Genomic DNA, 20,582 nt, shown 5'->3' with positions numbered 1-20,582 from the left:
CGCCGGGACCCCCTTTGCGACGGTTTACAGGAGGTTGGAGTTGATAAGTGTTACGGAAATGGCAGCTCCTGAAAAACGTAATCAGTAGAGTAGGGGGGTGAATAAGTGGAAGTTTACTTGGGGGTTTACTCCAAGTCGGCCATCCCGACTCTATTGTATGGGTTAGAAACTGCTCCTGATGTCACTTCTGCCTGGTTAAACAGGATTGAGGGGAAACTCCTGAAATCCATATAGGGATTACCCAAAACTGTTGCAGAAGAGGCTTTAAGAATGGAGCTGGGGGTGCTTTCACTTTCTAGATTATAGAAGCTGAAATGCACCAAGCTCTTAATGAAGATACTTGCAGCAAAGCTCAGCCCATCTTTAAATACCCTATTGGCGCTAGTGGAATCACACATGTCCCACAAGCCAGCTCATCTGGCTAACTTGCATTTAACAAAGGTTACAACTAAGCATTTGGAGGACATTGGTCTCTCAATTGAGGAAATGGCCACCCAAGCCCTTTCCTGGCTGAGCTAAGTAAAGAATCTCTAAAATGGGATTGGGTAATGGCCCTTGATGCTCTTTCAGGACGTAAGCGCTACGCAGAGTATACCAGACAGGGATTTCCTTAGTACAAGCCTTGCAGTTAACTCATGAAATACTGTAGCCTGCCATTGTGACGTTTTATCCTATATTTGCGATTGAATATTCTGGCCATTCGGGAGATCACCATGGCGTGGACTCAGGTGCCATGCAAATTGCAGCTTTGTCGCATCTGTAAGATTGAGGTGGAGTCCTGCAAGCACATTCTTATAGATTGCACTAGGTTAAATGTGCAATATGACAAGGCCTATGGTAGGTTTTATGTAATACATGGCGACTACAAATCAGACCAATTCTGGGCCACAATGTTCTCTGCTGAACCTTTGTCATTGCCGCCGCTTATTATGTTTGTGAAATTGCCAGGACTAGAATGAATTCGACAGTTTCTCCATCTAGCCAGCTGAACACTTGATGCATCTAGCTTCTTCCTTAGCCCTCTGTTCATTTATTAATACAGGTTATAATAACTAGTAATTGTTGATGGGTTTGAATTGAAAGAAAGAACTTATGAAGGATGTATTTATATGGGTTTTATTCTACTGATGAAATGTATTTTGTTATGAATTTTTTTTATCATTTTCATTATTTAACTATTCATTGTTTTAATTTGTATGTAAAAGGCTTTAATTAGCTGAAACCATTAAATTAAGAAAATGCCAGATTATTTGCTGCTTTTAGTTCCCTATTTATTACTACACATATCCACCAAGGTAACGAATAAAGCAGCGGCCATAGAGCCACGTGATAACTGTCTTCTAATGTTATTCAGTACTCATTGTTTAATTAATAATGTTCCTTTTCAAATATCCTACCTATGAGCTTCCACCACTACCAAACTTCAACCACCAACTGCTATAAAGATAATGCCATAATGTCTCAATTAACAACAGCTGCCAATCCTGGAAACCCAACTTTGCTTTTACTCTGCATGTTCTCTTAAATTCTGCATCATGGTTTCCAGCATGATGGTATGATGACAACACCGACCACTAACAGCCAATCACTAGCCTTCTATTCATCAGTAAAATTATCACAAGGGCAGTTATCAAACAACTTCACAATTGGATTAACCAACATGGCTCTTCCTTGACTATCAGCTAGTATGCCTCTAAGATTTTTTTTTTTTTAAACGTCCACCTAAGGTTTTTAGAACCACAGTGCAGGCCCAGGTAATCTCACACCTCAATGCAGAAAAGGCCCTGCACAATGGCGTTCCTGACACTCACCACGTTCCCCTTAAGGCCAATCATCATGCCACTGCATGCCTCATAACAGGAACTAAGAAATGTGGTCACATCTCCCATCCTAAGTGAATGAAACTAGCTACCCATCCCGCCCCTAATACTCTACAAAACTACGTGCATCGCATATAGAGCAACTACTGTGCAAACACCAGCTTCCTAGCCACGAACCTCACAGGTTCAGTTGAGATGTGCTCCCCTATGAGCCAGACCATTGTGTGCCTTGAGATTAAAACTGCCACACAAAGAAAACCTGGATACAGGACTTATTTTGTTATGCCCAGCCATCTGGGCCACAATCCTGGTCACAATCCTGGTCACAATCCTGGTCACAATCCTGGTCACAATCGGGTCCACTTCAATTATCCTGCAGTTCAGATTTGAACTTCGGACACTGTTCTTCAGGGAATATCCAAGGGTCACTTAGGACCTTCTACTCCTAGGTATAGAACACACTTAAATAATAGGATATCAAAGTTATTATAACCTGTAATCACCACTGGCACCAACGTTTTAACCCCAAATTATTTGTAAAGAGCTCTGATGATTCCTAGCCAGGTTTCTGCTATACAAACACAAATACAAAAATACTAAAAAAAACAGTTGGAACTCAGAAAAGACTTTCTGGGGACAGGCTATGTTCGCCACACACTAGATTTGACTTCCTACTATGCAATAGTTCAGACTTTAGACACGTGAATAAATGGCTAATACAATCCGCCAATACTCCATTCAAGAGGTAAAGCCATCCCCTCTAAGAGAGAACACTTTCTATCCACGACTATGTAGTGTGGAAATGTAATTTAAAAAACGTTTTGGGTAGTCAAAGTGCAAGGCCATTCTGCCTGTCATAGTAAAAACTCTACTTGCGCCACTAAGAGGCACCAATAACATACGTCTACCACAAAACAGATGTTAGGAAGAATGTTTTGTTTATTTAATAGTGCAGACTTAAGTCACACTCTAGGTTTTCAACTGCAAGAAAGATTTAGGGATACAAAATCTTGCAGTTTATCATGCTGCTTTCACCCTGTAGTCATCTCCTTGGTTCAGAGATGGTACAGCATTGAAATGGGTGTGACATTCTCTCGAACAGCTAACCCTTATCCTTTAAGCTACCTATTGTCCATTGTGGCAATGTTCCTTGCTTGACCATACTGGTGGATGGGCGGGTCAGCAACTGGGTTGTGCACTTCCACAAGCCACTTGATGCTGGGCCAGTATTGGCGTCTACACCCACCATACCACCAGCAGTAGCTAGGGGCTTGCCACACGGGGCAAACTCAGGATTATATCCCTTTAATTGACTGGCTTGTGAGGGCAAGGTATCACCATCATGTCAGCTGCTTTGCTCCCACAACTTATACGAATAAGCCCACAGTATCAAAATATCAGACAATCCCAGAGTAGGCATCCATAAGGTCCCTTTTGTGGAGAGCACAGACTCACTTTAATGAGGCATAGTTTCAGCACTCACAGAGGGGCACAGGCTTGCTTCAGTCAGAGGCTGTCCTAACAAACCAGAAAAGAAGTGGGGGCGTACAACACATGTTAATGTTAAAGGACTATCACCACTGAAGTGGTCCCCTTGCGGCTCTAGAAGATAAGAGGGTAGGGTGTGTTAGTAGGACAAAGCGGGACAAAGGTATAGCGAGAAAGAAAGTGATGTACTGTTGGCAGCTTCAGTTTGGTTAGCACTGTTCGCTGAGCATGGGTGCGGTTCACGAATCGGTAGACTCCCATGTGCTGTTGTGCAAGACTATGTGCAATTTGTTTTGTTGTTGCAGTGTGGTGAAGTGGGTGCCTTGGGTTGAGAGGTGTATGGTATTGGGTCGTTCGTGGGTTGCCAGGGGGTTGCCTGTCGTCACCTCCCTGGGTAACTAGGGCTAGTACCCTCCCCCCAATTTGTAGGAGGAAAGTGAAAGTACCTTCTCCCTTTGGGTCGAGAGGTGTATGGTATTTGGATCGTTCATGGGTCTCCATGGTGTTGCCTTTTGTCGCCTGCATGGGATACTATGGCTGGTTATCTCCCTCACATGTGTGACAGCCCTTGCTCACATGCGTCCAGAGTCACAGTCCAAGATGGCAGTCTAACACAAAAATGCCTCTCTGCTGGCAGGGAAGGGCAGGAGAACCACCTAGGCTATGGACTTTGCGAATCCCTAGTCCAGGACCAGATCCCAGCATTGGTAGACCCCTTCCAGGGGATGGAGTCACGGTGTGACAAAAAGAGAGAGACCAGCCTAGCCACAGAGAACTACCAGTTCAAAGTTCCCCATATCAAACCAGTAAACTGGAACCAGATTAGCAGAAACCCCTCCTTGGAGGTAGAACAGGACCTGTATAAATTAATGCTGGGTCCCCAGAAGGCTGTGGGAGGTTGGAGAAGCAGGTCCTTCGGGGGAAGTTGGAACAGAGAACAGAAGGTGTGGGAACTGAAGGTAGGAGGATAGAGGAGAGACACAGGGGGCTGCAGAAAGGAGGAGACAGGATTCTTGAGGCAATACCGAAGGTGCTAGAGAACCTAGAAATTCCGTCTAGGGAGTGGTCTACATTTCCACCTCCCTAAGCAGAAGTGTAGCAAAGATTTTAATTGATACATTCAAAAGGAAGATAGGAAGGGGATTAGAAAGATTACCTCCATCCCTTTTTGAATATTGGAACAATGTAAGCTTTATACCATGAGGTAGGTAATATCAAGGATTTTACAATATTCTTTTTTTTTTTAAGATATCTTCATTAGATTTTCATTGAAATACAGATTCATCACACAAGTCTAATAAATCAAGCCAACAAGAACTATCCTAAACAATAACATCAGAACAGTAATACTATTAATCTATCCCCAAAACCCAATTTTACCCTGTCTTAAAAAATACTAGTACACTATCATCCTATGGAAATAAAAGAAGAAAGTTAATATAGTATTCCATATCTAAACACACAACACATCACAGTAAACATTAAAAAAGGAAAGAAAGAGAAAAAAGGGGAAAGGAGAGAAAGAAAGAAAAAGAAAAAATAAAAAGTAGTGAAGCCTCCTCACTCCCCTCCCTCCCTTCCCTTCTTCCACCATACTAGTTCATTATTCATATAAGGCATTACTCTGGCCCCATAATGAAAGATAATCATCTTCCCTATCTTGGTCCTTCAACAAGATCTTTTCATATTTAGAAAAAATGTGTAATTCCACTAACCAATCCTCCGCAACAGGCTTCTTTCTAGTCTTCCAGACCCTGAGGATCAGCTTAATCGCTACCATCATAGCTTTATCAATCCAGATATTATGTTTCCTAGTGTTTACACACCTCCCTTTATGTACTAACAAAATCACATTTGCAGCCGACCTCTGAATGAGGATGCAAAAGGTCATATCTATTCTATCAATAACTTCCTTTGAAAATTCCTGTACTCTCGGGCACTCCCAAAGTAAATGTAATAGTGTCCCTCTATCCCTTCCACAACTCCAGCAACTCTCATCTGTCCTCAGCTTCAATTTAAACATCTTTACTCGTGTCCAATAAATCCTACCAACTACCTTCCGTCTAATTAGATGTAAATTAATATCCAAACTTGAATTTGTACCAACTCTAAGAACATCCCTCCATTCCTCCTCCGATATAACAACCTTAACATCATTTGACCAAGTATCCTTTAGATTACTCCATGCATCTGTATAACCTGTTTCCATAGGCATGAAAAGCATATATGTACATACATTGTATTCCTTTCCAATCAACAGCTTATAAATCTCTGGCCTCCCTTCCAATGCATTATTAATCATATTCATCCTCAGATTAATTAATGAAATCAGGTCCATATATCTACTCCTCTCCCTCCCAAGATATACTTATCCTGCAGTTCGTCCAAATTGCAATAACGTGCGTCCATCTAGTAAATCACTTAGTTTTAATATACCTTTCCTAATCCAGCTTTGCCAATGCAAACATCTGTTATTAAGGTGTAGTGTCTCATTATGCCATATAGATGCATCACCACTGAAACCAGAACTTTGGCCATTATCCTTCAACCATGACATCAAAACCTGCCTAGTCGCTATTATCGACTGTAATTTTAGTCTCTTATTCGACAGCTTTCCCATTGTGTTTATATTATCCAAAGGGTAAGGAGTACTTATCTCCCTCTTCCTGCATAACCAAATCAGACTTTTAACTGTCTCTTCATCATAATAATGCAAGCTTTTCTTGAGTAAAAAAGCCTTATAATATTTCATCAAATCAGGGTAGCCAAATCCACCCTCCTTAACATCCTGCAATAAGATATATTTTGGGATACAAGGTCTTTTACCAATTTCCCATAAAAAAGTTTGAAACACTATCGATCTTCAATAAATGTTTCTTTGAAACTAATAGAGGTATTGACTGTATAATATACAATACCTTGGGTAATAGAACCATTTTAATTGCATACATTTTTTGCCCATATATTCAAATTCAACATCTCCAATCTTTTAATTGATATCGCCATTTTTCCCATCACTTTATCAATGTTATATTGAACAATTTTATTTAGATCACCCATTATATGTATACCTAAATATATGATGCCCTTAGGGGACCATAATCAATTCCAGGATTTCAAAATACTTCTATCACACATCTCAGATAATGGAAACATTTCAGTTTTATCCCAATTCACTTTATGTCCTGATAATTTTCCAACTTCCTCAAACATTTGCTGCAATAGGGGTCCACATACCTCTGGATTCGAAAGATGAATCATCATATCATCCCCATAAGACAAAATCTTAACTTCTGTACTCCCAACACAAAGTCCCCTAATTTCCTTACACTGCCTAATATATGCTGCTAACGGTTCCAAAGCCAAATTGAATAAAAATGGCGACAGGGGGTGCCCTTGCCTAGTACCCTTAGACAAGGGAATGGATCTAGAAATCAACCCATTAACCAGCACTTTTGCCTTAACATCAAAATGAATACAGTCAATCATCCGCATGAACACTGGTCCAAACCCCATTTTCAACTATGTGAATTTTAGGAATTTCCAATTAACTCTATCAAAGGCTTTTTCAGCATCAAAGAATCCTATGTACCCATTTGATTATCTACCATAATTCACATTTACAAAATCTAACACAGTCCTGATGTTATCATAACCAAATCTATCTGGAGTAAAACCTACCTGTGATTCATCAATCAAATCTCCTATACAATTCATCAACCGGTTCAACCATATTTTAGTAAAGATCTTTAAATCCACATTCAATAAAGAGATTGGTCTATAGTTACCACATTTATTATGATCTTTGTCTGGTTTTGGAATTACAATAATCAGAGCATCTTTCATCAACTCACACATTGTTCCTGACAATAGAAAATCATTGAAAACCCTGCACAAAAACCAGTGACAACTGAATCACAAACTTTTTATAAAATTCCGAAACCAAGCCATCTGGCCCCGGTGACTTTCCATCATTCAACTGTAATATTGCATTATGGACTTCAGTAACATCAATCATAGATTCCAGTTTAACTTTCTTTTCAGTAGTTAACTCTGAGACATTATTTTATCAAAGAAGCTATTCAGGTCCTCATCACTAGGACAGAGTTCCTCCCTATATAGTCGCAAATAGAAATCCTGAAAATACTCCCAAATTTCCATATTCCTAAACAAGGTATCACCCTCATCAGTTTGTATGGAAGAAATACATGTGTCAGTCGTCATCCCCTTAAGTTTATTGGCCAACAGTTTACCACTCTTATCCCCAAATTCCCAGAATCTTAGTTTAGTATAAAACAGCCCTTTCCCTGTTAATGTTTGCACATAATTCTTCATCTCACCTTCTAGATTCCTCAATTTCATCCTATTTGATTCTGTGTCTACAATCACACAAGTCTTCTGTAGTTCCATAACCTCCTCCTCCATCTTTTTAATTGTCTCCAAATTCTCCCTCCAACCATGTGCTGACCTGCTTATCAGTTCACCTCTCAACACTGCCTTAAAGCAATCTCAAACAATGTTTACATCTGCTGAACCTTCATTCTCCTCAAAATACTTCTTAATAAAGACCTCTAATCCTGTGAACACTAAGGGATCTTTAAGTATACACGCCTGCATCCTCCATCTTTTGGATTTTTCCCTCGTAGCCTTCATATTAAGTTGAATATCAAGTAATGCATGATCTGAAATACCTCTTTCCTTGATATTCGAACTCATCATCTTGCCAACCAATCTATTACTAGTAAAGCAAAAATCAATCCTTGAGTATGAATTGTGAACTGGAGAATAAAAAGAGTATTCTTCTCCTCCCTGATGCATTTCCTGGCATATATCAACTAATCCATATTTAAACACGAAAGCACAAAGCTCTCCACTTACCTTTTAATTATTATACCTACAATCTGATTTTCGGTCTAGCTTGCTATTCATGACCACATTAAAATCACCTCCCAAAATTATATCATAACACTCCATTTCTTTCAGCAGATTACTCAACACAGTAAAACACTGTACATTTGGTGAACACAGAGAATATACCGTCCCAATCGTCACTTTCCTATCATCATAAAGTATGTCAAGTAATAAAAAACGACATTCATCATCCTTCATTATTTTTTCTATTTTAATTGGCAAACCTTTCCTAAATAAAATGCTTACCCCTCTCGACCTGGAATCACAACAGTTAGAAACAACCTGTGAATACCTGGAACTAGTCAAAAAACATTCAGACTGTTCATTTAAGTGGGTTTCTTTTAGGAAAATGATATCTCCCTTATTTCTCCAAATTATCGACATAACCTTCCTTCGTTTAATAGCACAGCCAACAACTTTTCCATTCCACAAAATAAAAGTCAACGTATTCATATTTCAGTGTCCTACCTTAAGTTGCCCGTAATACAACCTAAGCAACTACACCACTTTAGATCTATTAGATTAACCAGCATTACAACATGGAAGGTGAGAGGAGAGGATGAAAGGAAACAAAAACACAAAAAAATAACACGACAATACAACATAGACAAACAGATAAACATTTAGAAACCAAGAATAAAAGTTTACATCATGCAAAATCCAACAATCATCGGACCATAAAGGCGCTAGCATATATACAATCAACACTTTTTCCCGAACTATACTCACCAGCAGACACATGCCCAAATAATAAATAAAATATACTTATCACTATACCTCCCAATTTATAATCCCAATATCCAAACTCCCCATTTCGTAAGTATCATCAATCTATTTTAGTTTAAAACAAAATCAAACTATCATCCCAAATCAAATAACAACTTAATACTTAATGAGGTCCCAAAGATATTCCCCAACTAAATGGACAAACATTCATCAGAAATCAATGAAGTATCATCTCATTTCAAAATCCCACTCTCCTAAATATTCCAAAAAAAAGGAGATCTACACATTATGTTCCTATCTCTACTTTTGTTATGACCTTACCAACCCTCACATACACGTTCTACAAACTAGTTCAGATTTAATATCCTCACCTTCCCATAATACCCTCTGTTATCCTTATCATATCTCTATTAGCAGTATTTATATCACATAACAAATCAATTCACATGGGACAATCCTACCCATCCGTAATTATCAACCCAACTAAGTTGTCTAAAGATCTGTATTAACCAAACATCAAAGAATAATCCACACTTCATTCAGGTGTCAACCAAATGAAGACTTTGTATCAATACTATCAACACATGTAATGTCATTGCTTAAGGGCAAGCAAAATAAGTCAACCATTTCCTCTTCTAAAGTTATATCCTTCCATGGCATTCATGGCACTCAGATAGGTACCATACTTGGCTGCAGTACATAAAACATCTCTTTGGCCTCCAAACGCTTCTGCACCAAGCTATTCTTTCGAATCATGCCATCACATTAGCTTCACAAGGTGTATTTAGTTTGAAACTTAGCACTAATACAGCAAGAGCAATTCCAACCAATATAGACAATCGATTGGCAGGTGAGGGAGCGACCTGCAGCAGTCTAAAGATAAACGCATCCTATTCATCTCACTTAGTGGGTGACTGTTTATTCATTACCTCCAGTGGATGCTCGAACAGGAAAGTCATGAATAAGGAATAAGCAGCTTCAGCAAGCCTAAACAGTTACGAGTACCATACTAGTCTCTGCATGCTAATTTTAGTCAAGTGTATGTCAGCATTTAGTGACCATATATTCCGTATTAGATGCTACCACTAGCTCACGCTGATTGACACAATAGCTGTCATATTCAGTCATATTCATTCATGCTAAACAGTGACTTCAGCCCACAGCATTTACATATGGAGAAGAATGCCATAAAGTATAATCCACTCTCTTTGCTGTGAGCATCTAAATGGCCGTAGTATGATCTCCATGAACGTTCAGCATGCTATCCTCATATTAAAGAACAGTACGTTAGAATGAAGCGATCCCAGCACGGCATGCAGAAATGCATACATATTTTCATAATCCATATACATCCATTAATAAGAGGGGCCAAAGTCAAGGCGACGCAAAAATTTACTGAACCGCCAAGCATGTTTAATAACATTACCTGCGAGTTTATTCCCAGCAGCCTGATAATACGTAGAGCCATCGTTGTAAGCAAATAGAGATCACGCCGCTTCCCATGCCAATGCCATATTCCGTAATGCATCTTCCTTGTCACACACTCTGCCATCGTATCAGTGACCACACGGATCCATTCTCTGCTGCTCTTCGCTTTGCTTTGTATCAAACTTCCAGTGCTCCCTCACACGAACGCACACGACTGCACGTCATATCACGCGTTTCCCAGCGTCAAACGTTAGGAAAGATGTTTGAAGGTGCTTTCCTTAGTTCCAAGGCTAGGGCTCGCCCTCAGGTTAACATTGTTTATTTCCAACTAGAATAAAAACATTCTAAGAGGTTTGAAAAAACAGCATTTTCACTGTGGCCATTTTAAGATTAATAGTTAAAGCAAAAACTAAATTATAATTATAAGTTCAAAATAAAAAAAATAATAGGAATTCAAAAATAAAAGGAAAGTAAGCCACAACAAAAGTCAGGCAAATTCCAGATCCAATTCCCTCATCCATTTATAGCAATCCAGACCTTCCTTTTTTTTTTCTTTGATATTTCAGAAGACATTCCTTCCATAGGATCTGAATCCAGGTCTGATAAAAATGCTTCAGCAGATTTATTGTCAGTGAAGGAGTGTAGACATCCATCAATCACAACTCTATATAATAATTTAGATGATTCTCCCGGGCCTTTATCTTGGCTTTATGACAGGCCAGTCTCTTCTCCAATATATCTCTGCTGAGGTCCACAAATATCATCATCTTATCTCTTCCCCATGCAAGATCCTTCAGTAAACGAACCCTTCTCAAAATTAGTTCCTTTACTGGGAATCTTAAAAATGTAACAATAAGATGCCTTAGTTTCTGTCCTAGAGAGGGTTTAGGTCCCAGAGACCGATGTGCTCTTTCTACTGTTGAGTCCAAATTCAGCAATTTTGGCAACGTTTTTGTAGAAAGTCAATTGCATTACCTTTCTCTGCATTCTCAGGAAACCCAGAAAATTGAAGATTATTTCTACGGGAAACATTTTCTTGTTCAGACAGCTTTAGAGTGATCTTCTCATTCACCATTTTTAGTTCCCTTACTTGATCCATCAATTTTAAAGTCTTCTCATCAACAGTGGTCAAATGTGTCTCAGTTGAATCCACTCTCCTGACCACCTCTTCAAATTTTTCTTCTGATTTAAAGAGAGTTGCCTTTATTTCTGCAATATCCAATATCATATTGCTCAGCAACTCCAGAAGTTTATCTTCTCTACTTTCTCCTTTGTCTTCTTGTTCAGCTCCGTTTTGTGTTTTGGCTGGCTGAGCTGCCTCTGGGTTATTTGGCAAAGACATATTAAAATCAAAAACAGGGAATCGGCATAGGGCACAGGAGCACAGCTGTTATGCTGCCATCTCTGGAGCTGACAGTTCTAGAATCCCCATTTTACAATATTTCTAAACAAAAAAGTTGAAACAACTGATCAAAGATCAGCATCATGTCCTATTATGATATTTGCCAAACCATCACGTCTAATTGGTTTAGAATTCTTGGACTTCCTAATTAACTCCTTTATAACCTGTGGGAAAATATCTCCCAATTGCTAAAAATTGCTGTATTAACATATAAAACAAATGAACTAGTCAGGGGAACTAGAGTACATCTCTGAAAAATGCTTTATACAAGTTTGTTTGGATGCAGGATTGCTAGAAGAACCTTCTTGTTTATTCTTTGAACAATTCACCTATTCCTAAAAGGAAGAACTACAGTTTGAACTGAGGATTTTTAGCATAGATTGGCTTTCGGAGGGTTCGAAATTGCTAGGAGTTATTTAGCTCCTGCTTCTCTCCTAGGAGAGCCTGATTACCTTAAAACCGACAGTTACCAAGAGTTACATATAGATTCCAAGGTCAAATGGTTCCTTACAAACATGGGCAAGATAAATAATAAAGGGCGCCTGGCTGTGTCCTGATATGGTAAATAGGATAAGGAGAGGTGGGCCAACTAGACCTGACAGGAGGGTAAATAGTAATAAAGAAATAAATCAGGATGGGAGATCTACACAACAAGATAGTGGATTAACTTATCTAATCTCAGAATTGTTGTACAAATATTACATTGTTTCGCTTATTCATAGTGTAACAGACAACGGACAGATTTCAAAGTAACTAGTAGGGGTACTGCTGCGTACCTCCCTCTCCAGTTTTGAAGCCATTAACCTCACAAAGGTGCACAGTTTCTCGGGTACAATTTGGACATTTGGTTACAAACAGGAGCAAGTGCTGCCCAGGACAACTGATGGCCCTTAATCATGCTGTTCCCATCTCCATCCTGTATCCTGGCTTGCAACATGATGTGTTACCACTGACTTCTGCAACTATATTCCTGTCCCCTCTTGCTTCTGCACTCTTTTTGAATCCTTACTCTCTGTTCTCACCTCCTCCCCTTACTTTGTTATATGCACTTACTCTATCAAAATTGTCCCTGGACCTAGTATGATAGCAACCTCATCTGTCTCCTCCCCCATCCCCTTGCTTGTCTCCCCCCCCCCCCTCCAGCGCTATCTGAAAATCTGAAATGTCGTCAGGCCTAGTACGATAGTCGTTTGTTTTGTTCCTCCCCTCCCTTTCTGCTCACCTTTTGTTTTTCTCCAGCTCTACCAGAAATGTCATCAGGTCTAGTACGGTAGTCGCCGGTCTGTTTCCATTTCATTCCCACTCTCCCCCTCCCTTCCTTATCTATGTCTTAGCTCTTGCACTAATCTGAAATGTCGTCAGGCCGAGTACGATAGTTAATTTCCGTACTGTTCATGGCCTATAAGAATGTCATTGTATTTTCCCTTGATCCTCCTTGCCTTGAAGCGCTTTGAAACACATTGTTTATAGGCGCTATATAAATAAACTATCATATCATATCATTAGGAAATTCAGTTATTATTAATTATATAATCAAGACTTTCCACTTGCAGGGAAGCCTCACCCTTCAAAAGACGCTTCACCAAGGCAAAAGCCATCCTATAGAACAGAAACAAGAACCAGACATAACCTTCAACGCAATCCTCGAAGGGTAACTTCTCGGCGAACGACTCCTCTTCGTCATCTTGGCCAACCCCCGAGTGTCACCCCGAGAAACCGAAAGACAAAGTACGGCATCTGGATGCGATCAAACCACGAGGACGAAAGTACCAGCAGACCGGACAAGGTGAGTCAAGAACAGCTATTGAGTCCCCCGACTCCGGGAAAAGAGCGATTCCCAAAGGATCCTTGCACTAACCAGCAAACTAGGAAAAACCAAGAGGCAATGCACAACTATAGAAGAGACGAGATGAGACCCTGTAGACCAATGGAAGTGAGCAACGAACGGGCAGAGACCCTCCGGAGCTATTACAGGAGAAAGTAGCCATTACACAAAAACACAACGGTCTGCCTCCAGGAGCACAAGGACAGGACGAATGCCTCGACCACACAGCTGAGAATGGGCTCATGGAATACGAGGGGCTTTTCGCACGTATCCAGAAAACCTGATGTTGTCTTGGCAGACTTTGATGTGCTCGGCTTTCAGGAAACATGGTTAGTGACGAAACTACTGCTAGATGGTTTCAAGCTCGCCCATTCTCCGGCATTACAAGGCCTTAAGGGTAGACCCAGATCTGGGTTAATAACAGCAATAATAATGGGCAGCGGTCTGTCATTAAAGCAAGTGCTACTGGCGTCAGAATTCATTCTGGCTACAATCATTGAATGGTCAAGATACCCCTCTCTTGAAAAATCTGTTTTACCAGAGGAGATTTTACTATTCAACTTTTACTGGAATCCAGCCAGAGGAAAGACCACAACACTGCTGAACCATATTGAAGCTCTGATTGACAGCTCGATGGCCAGTAAGAAGCCCTTTCACATCATCATTATGGGCGACCTGAACGTGGATCTTTCTACGCGTACCAACAATTCTACTGGACATGCGCACGCATGAAATAACCTCATGGACACGAGAGATCTACATAACCTTCAGCCAGCGGCAGCGGGAATCGGCCCTCAGTTACCTTCTTGGGAAAGAAGCGGTGTTGAGGCAACCATTGACTACATCCATACCTCTCGAAGTCTCCTGGCGCTACTAGACTCTTTTGAAGTGACCTGCACCAAATTCAGTGACCACAACATCCTGATTGTTGTCTGGCTCACGGAGAAACCCCCGGCGAGACACCTGAACGCCGCGTTAGATACAAATACCATAAGCAACAGGATAAGACTGTCAGAGAAAGCCATCTTGCAGCTCACGAAGAGCTATACCGCCCAGGTGAGAACAGACCACACAATGCCGCCCACTACTGCAGATTATTCGGTATTCTTGATGGCCCTTGTCCCGCAAAAGACAAGGGGCCTCATTACACGGTAGGCGGTAAGGGTTTACCAGTACCGGTATTTTACCGGTACCGGTAAATCCTTAACGCCTTACTACGAGGTCCCTTTGCGGGTTGGGGAATTTAATGCCTGCTTTTTGCAGGCGTTAAAAAACCAACCCGCAAAGGGACCAGTGGAGCTAATTACGGTACCGCAATTTGCGGTACCGTAATTAGCGCCTTCCCCATTCCCATAGAGACCTATGGGGCAAAAATGGGAATGGGGAAGGGCAATGGTGGAAGGGGGAATTACCGCCCCGCCAACCTTGGAATGGGGCGGTAATTCCCCTTTCCACCAAGGCGGTGCCGGTATTTTACCGGCATGAACCATGGCGCTAATAGCACCATGGTTCACCGCCTTCCGTGTAATGAGGCCCAAAGACTTCCACACAACCGAAACCGACCGTGCATGTTTATAACACACTATTAGTGGAGAAAAGAAAAGTTATAAAGGAAACTGCGACGCATAGCAGAAAAGTCACAAAGCGCCGGCTCATGGTAAGAAGCTACCTCGCTAAGAACAACTACAAAACATGGCTATGAAACAGCAAATACCAATGGTATCAAGACGATGCTGAACAAATGTTACGCGTGATATGCAGCAAGAACTCAAGAGACTTTTGGTTGTTGATTAAGAACAGCAAAAAAATCGATACACGACCCTTGATAAACGCTATGAGTGATTCAGCCTGGATAAACCATTTTGAAACCCTGTACAGTCCTCCTGCAGACACGAAAGCTCGACCCCGGATCTCTCACCCATCACATGGGACATCTCAGTGGACCGGGATACAATATTAATGAAAATCAGAAAGCTTAACAACTCGCGGGCCGCGGGCCCAGATGGAATAACTAATGTTGAAATAAAACAACATATTGTTCCTTGGAGCCTTTTCATCTTCGAAGTTTTCAAAAAATGTGTGGAAACGACATCAATCCCCCCTTCGTGGAAGCAGGCAATTGTGGTCCCGATTTTCAAAAAAGGGCCCAGGGACAATCCGAACAACTATTGCCCCATTGCCCTTCTCGATTCTATAGGGAAACTATTCGGATCTCTGTTACTGGACAACTTTCAACACGGCGGATCCACTCCAAGCTGGCTTCGTAAAAAACCTGGGCACGACAGTGATGATCTTGGCCCTGAGCATATTTAAAGCAAAGGGCCTGGAAGGCCGCCCAAAAATCTACATTGCCTTCATCGATCTGGTTCAAGCCTTTGACCAGATCGAATGAACAGTGCTTTGGGAAAAACTTGAACATCAGTCCTCCACGCCTCAAATCATATTTATAGACAGGCACTTCTATGTGTGTGCGGCTCAATCAAACTGGCCTGCTTTACCCATGGATCGAAACAGGCTGTGGTGTCAAACAAGGCTGCCCACTGACCCCGGCACTGTACAATGCTTACATCGCCAATTACGAGGGATGTGAGAACAGAGTAAAGTCTTTCCCCCCCAACTCTAGGGGGAGAAAAAATATTGCGCCTCTTTATGCAGACGACATAATACTTATGGACCACAGACCGATAGGTCTCCAGAGGCAAATTTCCAACCTGCCCGCTTATCTGAAAGATAACGTCCTACAGATGAATAGAGAAAAGACTAAAATCATGGTACTGGACAAGCATAAGACCACAAAGAAGATCTTTATGTGGTCAATTGCCAACCAACCATTAGAGCTTATGGAAGACTTCAAATACCTGGGAGTGACTCTGAACAAAAGTACCATCGAAGCCCCTATGCAGGACTGTCTGAGGGCAAAGACACGCCTTTTAATAACGCAATCTAATGCCATCAACAGAAAAAATGGCCGCTTCACGATATCCCCTTTCCTGATGTTCTATAAATCTAAAGTAATCCCTCACATTACATATGGAATGGAGGCAATGCTTTACCTTCTAGGAATACTATGGCCAAAGTTGGAGGGTCAGTTCTGGAAGAAGGTCTTGAACCTTCCATCTTCCTTGTCGATTTCCTTGATCAGGAGGGAGCTAACTCTTCCATCTCTAAGCTCCATTGTGGGAAGGAACAAGTTGATGCTATATAAAAAAAACTTTTCTACGTTCTCCGCCTTTCATCTTAAAGGCCATCAACAAGGAAATCCAAGCCACGCACTGCAAAAGGCTAGGAATCTGGACTAGCAAGAACAGACTCCTGCTGGCTAAAATAGGCAGCACGGAAGCTGAACTTATCCAGAACCCAGAAAAGGTTAAAAAAAAAGATCCTGGAAAATGACTGGAAGAAACAAGCCACCTCCATCCTCGCTGGAGCTCCCACTGGACGTAGGAAAGATCAACGAAACTCGCAGCTACCTGACAAAAAGCCCGGATAGGAAGCTTCGAGAAAACATTATGAGAATATGCTTAAACACCATGCACACCAACGAAACTTTAGCAAGATGGAAATTGAGCGACTCAGCAACTTGCCGCTTCTGTACACAGAAGGAAATTATAGAAACTACTAGACACCTCCTTATGAACTGCCGAGGGCTGATTGTGGCTCGTTTTAGTCACCTGGGCCCCTTATTTAAACATCTGCAGTTCTACGATGAAGACGAGTTGTGGTATCGGCTGATGAGCTGGGAGAAAACCTCCTGGGTGATCGCTGTAATTGGCTTTTCCCATGACTCAGGACTGCTTACCAGAAGTATAATCGAAAAGACTGTGGTCCAAGAAGATAAATAACAACGTATCCTCTGTAGAACATAGTGGAGCTCTGGGATCCAGGAGCACTTGAAAAAAGGAGCCTGGAACCTATATGGATATACCGAGTATAGGAAAGCTACATAAGTGACAAACCCTTGTAAAAATTGTCTTAATTCAATTTAAACAAGAATACAATACAAATTATCAAATTACCCCTCTCACCGTACTAGCACCAAAGATATTAATCAGAGAAAGCATAATATACATCTAGATGACTGCTAAGCCCAAAACCAAAACCGTGCCCAGGGAGAATATTTTTTTTCAGAATAATACGTAATTTGAAAAAGTGCAATATTCGGCCATATCTGATAGCACATTTGCTCCAGGCAAGAACTTTGGGGTGATGGAAGTTTCTAGTACACTGGAAGGCAGTACTAGAACTTAATCTAAGTATGTATGTGTGATACACCCGTGTTCGTGGGTGCCCTGGCGCTTTATATAGATGTGAACAAAACTATTAAATTGCCTATTTTGAGACAAAGATCTGCGTAAAAACAGTATCTGTACTTTGCCGCATATAATTGTTATTCTAGATAAGCAAATAACCCTTCAGACATTTAAACGTGAAGCACAGATCATATTGCCCATACAACTTTGCATTACTGAAACTTCCAAAAACGAATGGTATTGTACTCCTGCCCCCTCGAGAAGTGACGCTATCTGCTCACACGTCCCAGCAGTGTGTAAATAAAACCCATCTTCACACCGTATTCACAAATGCGTCTGCACTGGTAAAAAAAAATGGCGCTTTTGGACTACAGGTGCCAGAAATCCCCAAATACAAAGCGGGCTCTGTGTGAGCTACTCACTGCCGGATAGCTCCGTCGAACCCTGAATGTAATTGTTAGGAGGGCAGTGAAAGAAAGGCGCATTACTTAACTCAGGGGAGGGTACCTCATACTTGCGCACTAACCTTCCTCCTTGGGCATGCACTACTGTGCTACGACAAGCCTCGGTATCCCTGCTCATCCTGCACTAGTGGCAGTGTGGTAGCGACCTGTTCCTTAGCAACACTTCCTGGTCAGGTGACTTACACGTTACGTTTGATGGAAGTTACGTCCAGAGGACTCCCCTGATCTAACAACAACACGTTACGTTTCTGGAGGACACAATCCTCGCTTCGCTTCTCCAAGTGGGAAGTGGTGAGGATGTTCAGTCTGAAAGTGACAGTCGGCGCACATAGGCATTTCTCGGAGAGTGAGATTCTGCAAACATCGTAGTGTGAATTGTGGTTATACACGTTTTAGTTCCGGACATTTAAGTGCTCATGCTGTGGGTTCGCGCGGGGGGACGGCGTCCCCTCACTTTTTTTTTCCAGAGGGCCGACCCCGTCCCGCTGGATAAAACAAGACACTGGCTGGCTTTTTCGAAATTACTGAAGTCGCCAGGTTTACAAGTTGGGCACTTCACTACACAATATAACCTAGTAGACAACTAAAGGAGAAATGTCACATTTTCTAACTCCACTCCCCTCCAGGGAAAACATTGGCATTGATTCTTGGGGTTTAAAACGTGCACACTTTTTAAAATGTTCAAACCCTATTAGAATAAAGTATCCTCTCTTGTTGATTTTATGAAAGACAAGTGCCCATTTGTCATTTGCAATTTGTATGGTTATGCAAAGCCAATTGAATGGAATTTTAATATTTCACATTGATATGCTAGTTTCTGGTGACGTCACATCCCATTGAGCCCCCCCTACTTTTTCAGTTTTGTGAGAATATGTTTTAGTCATTTTACTGTCATCAATGTGTCCATTTGAGTATCTGGGGGCTTATCAATGGATTGTTCTGAAGTTTGTAGATTATTTGTGAGTCATCAGCATAGTTGTGGCAGGTAATACCAGTTTGGTTGATGAGGTCCAGCATCGATGACATGTAGATGTTGAAAAGAATAGGTGATAAAGGGATCCTTGGGGTACTCCAACGGTCAATGGGTGAGGCTAGGATTTGATGGGGCCATGATAGAGGTTTCGGTTCTGCCAATGATTAAGGAGGTGATCTGACAGCTGTCGATTTAACTATAATGTCTCGCAGTCCCTTCAGAAGAATCTAGTGGCTAATGGTGTTGAAAGCAGCCGATGCATGCACTCTCTCGGCCAGATTCTCAAAAAATGTTTGGGCGCAAGTAATGAGATGTGCTAGAGCATTTCATCACTTGCGCCAAAAAATGGAGAAGCACGATCCACAAAGGGCATCTGAATGAGCGAATTTTTGATGCACTCGTTTAGATGCCCTTTTTCCTCCTTTGCACAAGTCAGGGGGTATTTCTGCATGGGATGTGCTTTTACATGTCCAGAAAAGAGGGTTATCCCTCTGCTCCTGGTGTTAACAGGCACAGAGGGAGGTGCAAATAATGGGAAGGTCATTTCTGGACATGTCATGATTTTTTGTTTTAAGTTTGACAGCTGTGATTTAAACTGTGGCTGTCACACTTGCATTTTCATCCCGCAAATAGGGATGGAAATGCTTTGTTTTTAGCATTTCAAAGGGAACTTCTCTGTGAAATGTGTCATACATTAGTGTCAGGAGCAAGACACTACAGCCACATCGCAGGCCTGCCATAGGCCTGTTTTTTGCCAGCTCTGGAGCTGAGAGGAGAATCTGTTCTTTATCTGTGTGCTGCCATGCAGGAGTGCAGAAGAGAAAGTAGAAGGGCTGGTCTGCCTTTTGTTCAGTGATCAGCTATATGCTCTGTCCCATTGTAGAGAAGAGAACTAAAGAGACAGTGCCTCTTACATCCCGGGGCACGCTGCCCAGGTAAACCTGGGTGAAGATCTTAGGTGAGGGTTGATGCCCACCCTCTGCCCCAGCCTGGGGTTTATTCTGGCTCTCCGGTGCCAGATCAACCCACCGTGCGCAGCCTAGGTAATTCATACATTCTCCACAGTGTCCCAGGAGCTCTCTGTACTGTCTTACGCGATTGTGTGCAAATAATAAGGGGAATAAATAAAGCAAATTACCAGCGTTAGTTCCAGTTCCTTCCCCCGGCTGCAAATTGGATGAAGACGGAGTCCACCACCGCCTAATTCTCCACCACAGCTCTAGCCTGTTCCTTCCTGCTTCTATTAGCTCCCTGACACGTGCCACAAAGTCTGCAGGGAGCACAAGATACCTGGG

At 41.6% G+C, this 20,582-nt stretch overlaps 1 protein-coding gene across 2 annotated transcripts in view; it reads right to left on the bottom strand.

Moving 5' to 3' along the window:
- LRRC9 (leucine rich repeat containing 9) overlaps positions 1 to 18,471 on the bottom strand; it is a 2,495,628-nt gene extending 2,477,157 nt beyond the window's left edge. For both annotated transcript variants that reach the window (XM_069638901.1, XM_069638902.1), the window contains exon 1: positions 18,377 to 18,471. The gene's annotated coding sequence lies outside the window, so the exon portion shown is untranslated. The remainder of the gene's footprint in view (positions 1 to 18,376) is intronic.
- Positions 18,472 to 20,582: the final 2,111 nt, after the last annotated feature.

Source organism: Ambystoma mexicanum, chromosome 14, assembly GCF_040938575.1.
Source record: "Ambystoma mexicanum isolate Mex_15411 chromosome 14, UKY_AmexF1_1, whole genome shotgun sequence".
NCBI classification, from domain to species: Eukaryota; Metazoa; Chordata; class Amphibia; order Caudata; family Ambystomatidae; genus Ambystoma; species Ambystoma mexicanum.
Note: the sequence above shows the minus strand (reverse complement) of the source record. Positions and strands in the feature narration are given on the sequence as shown.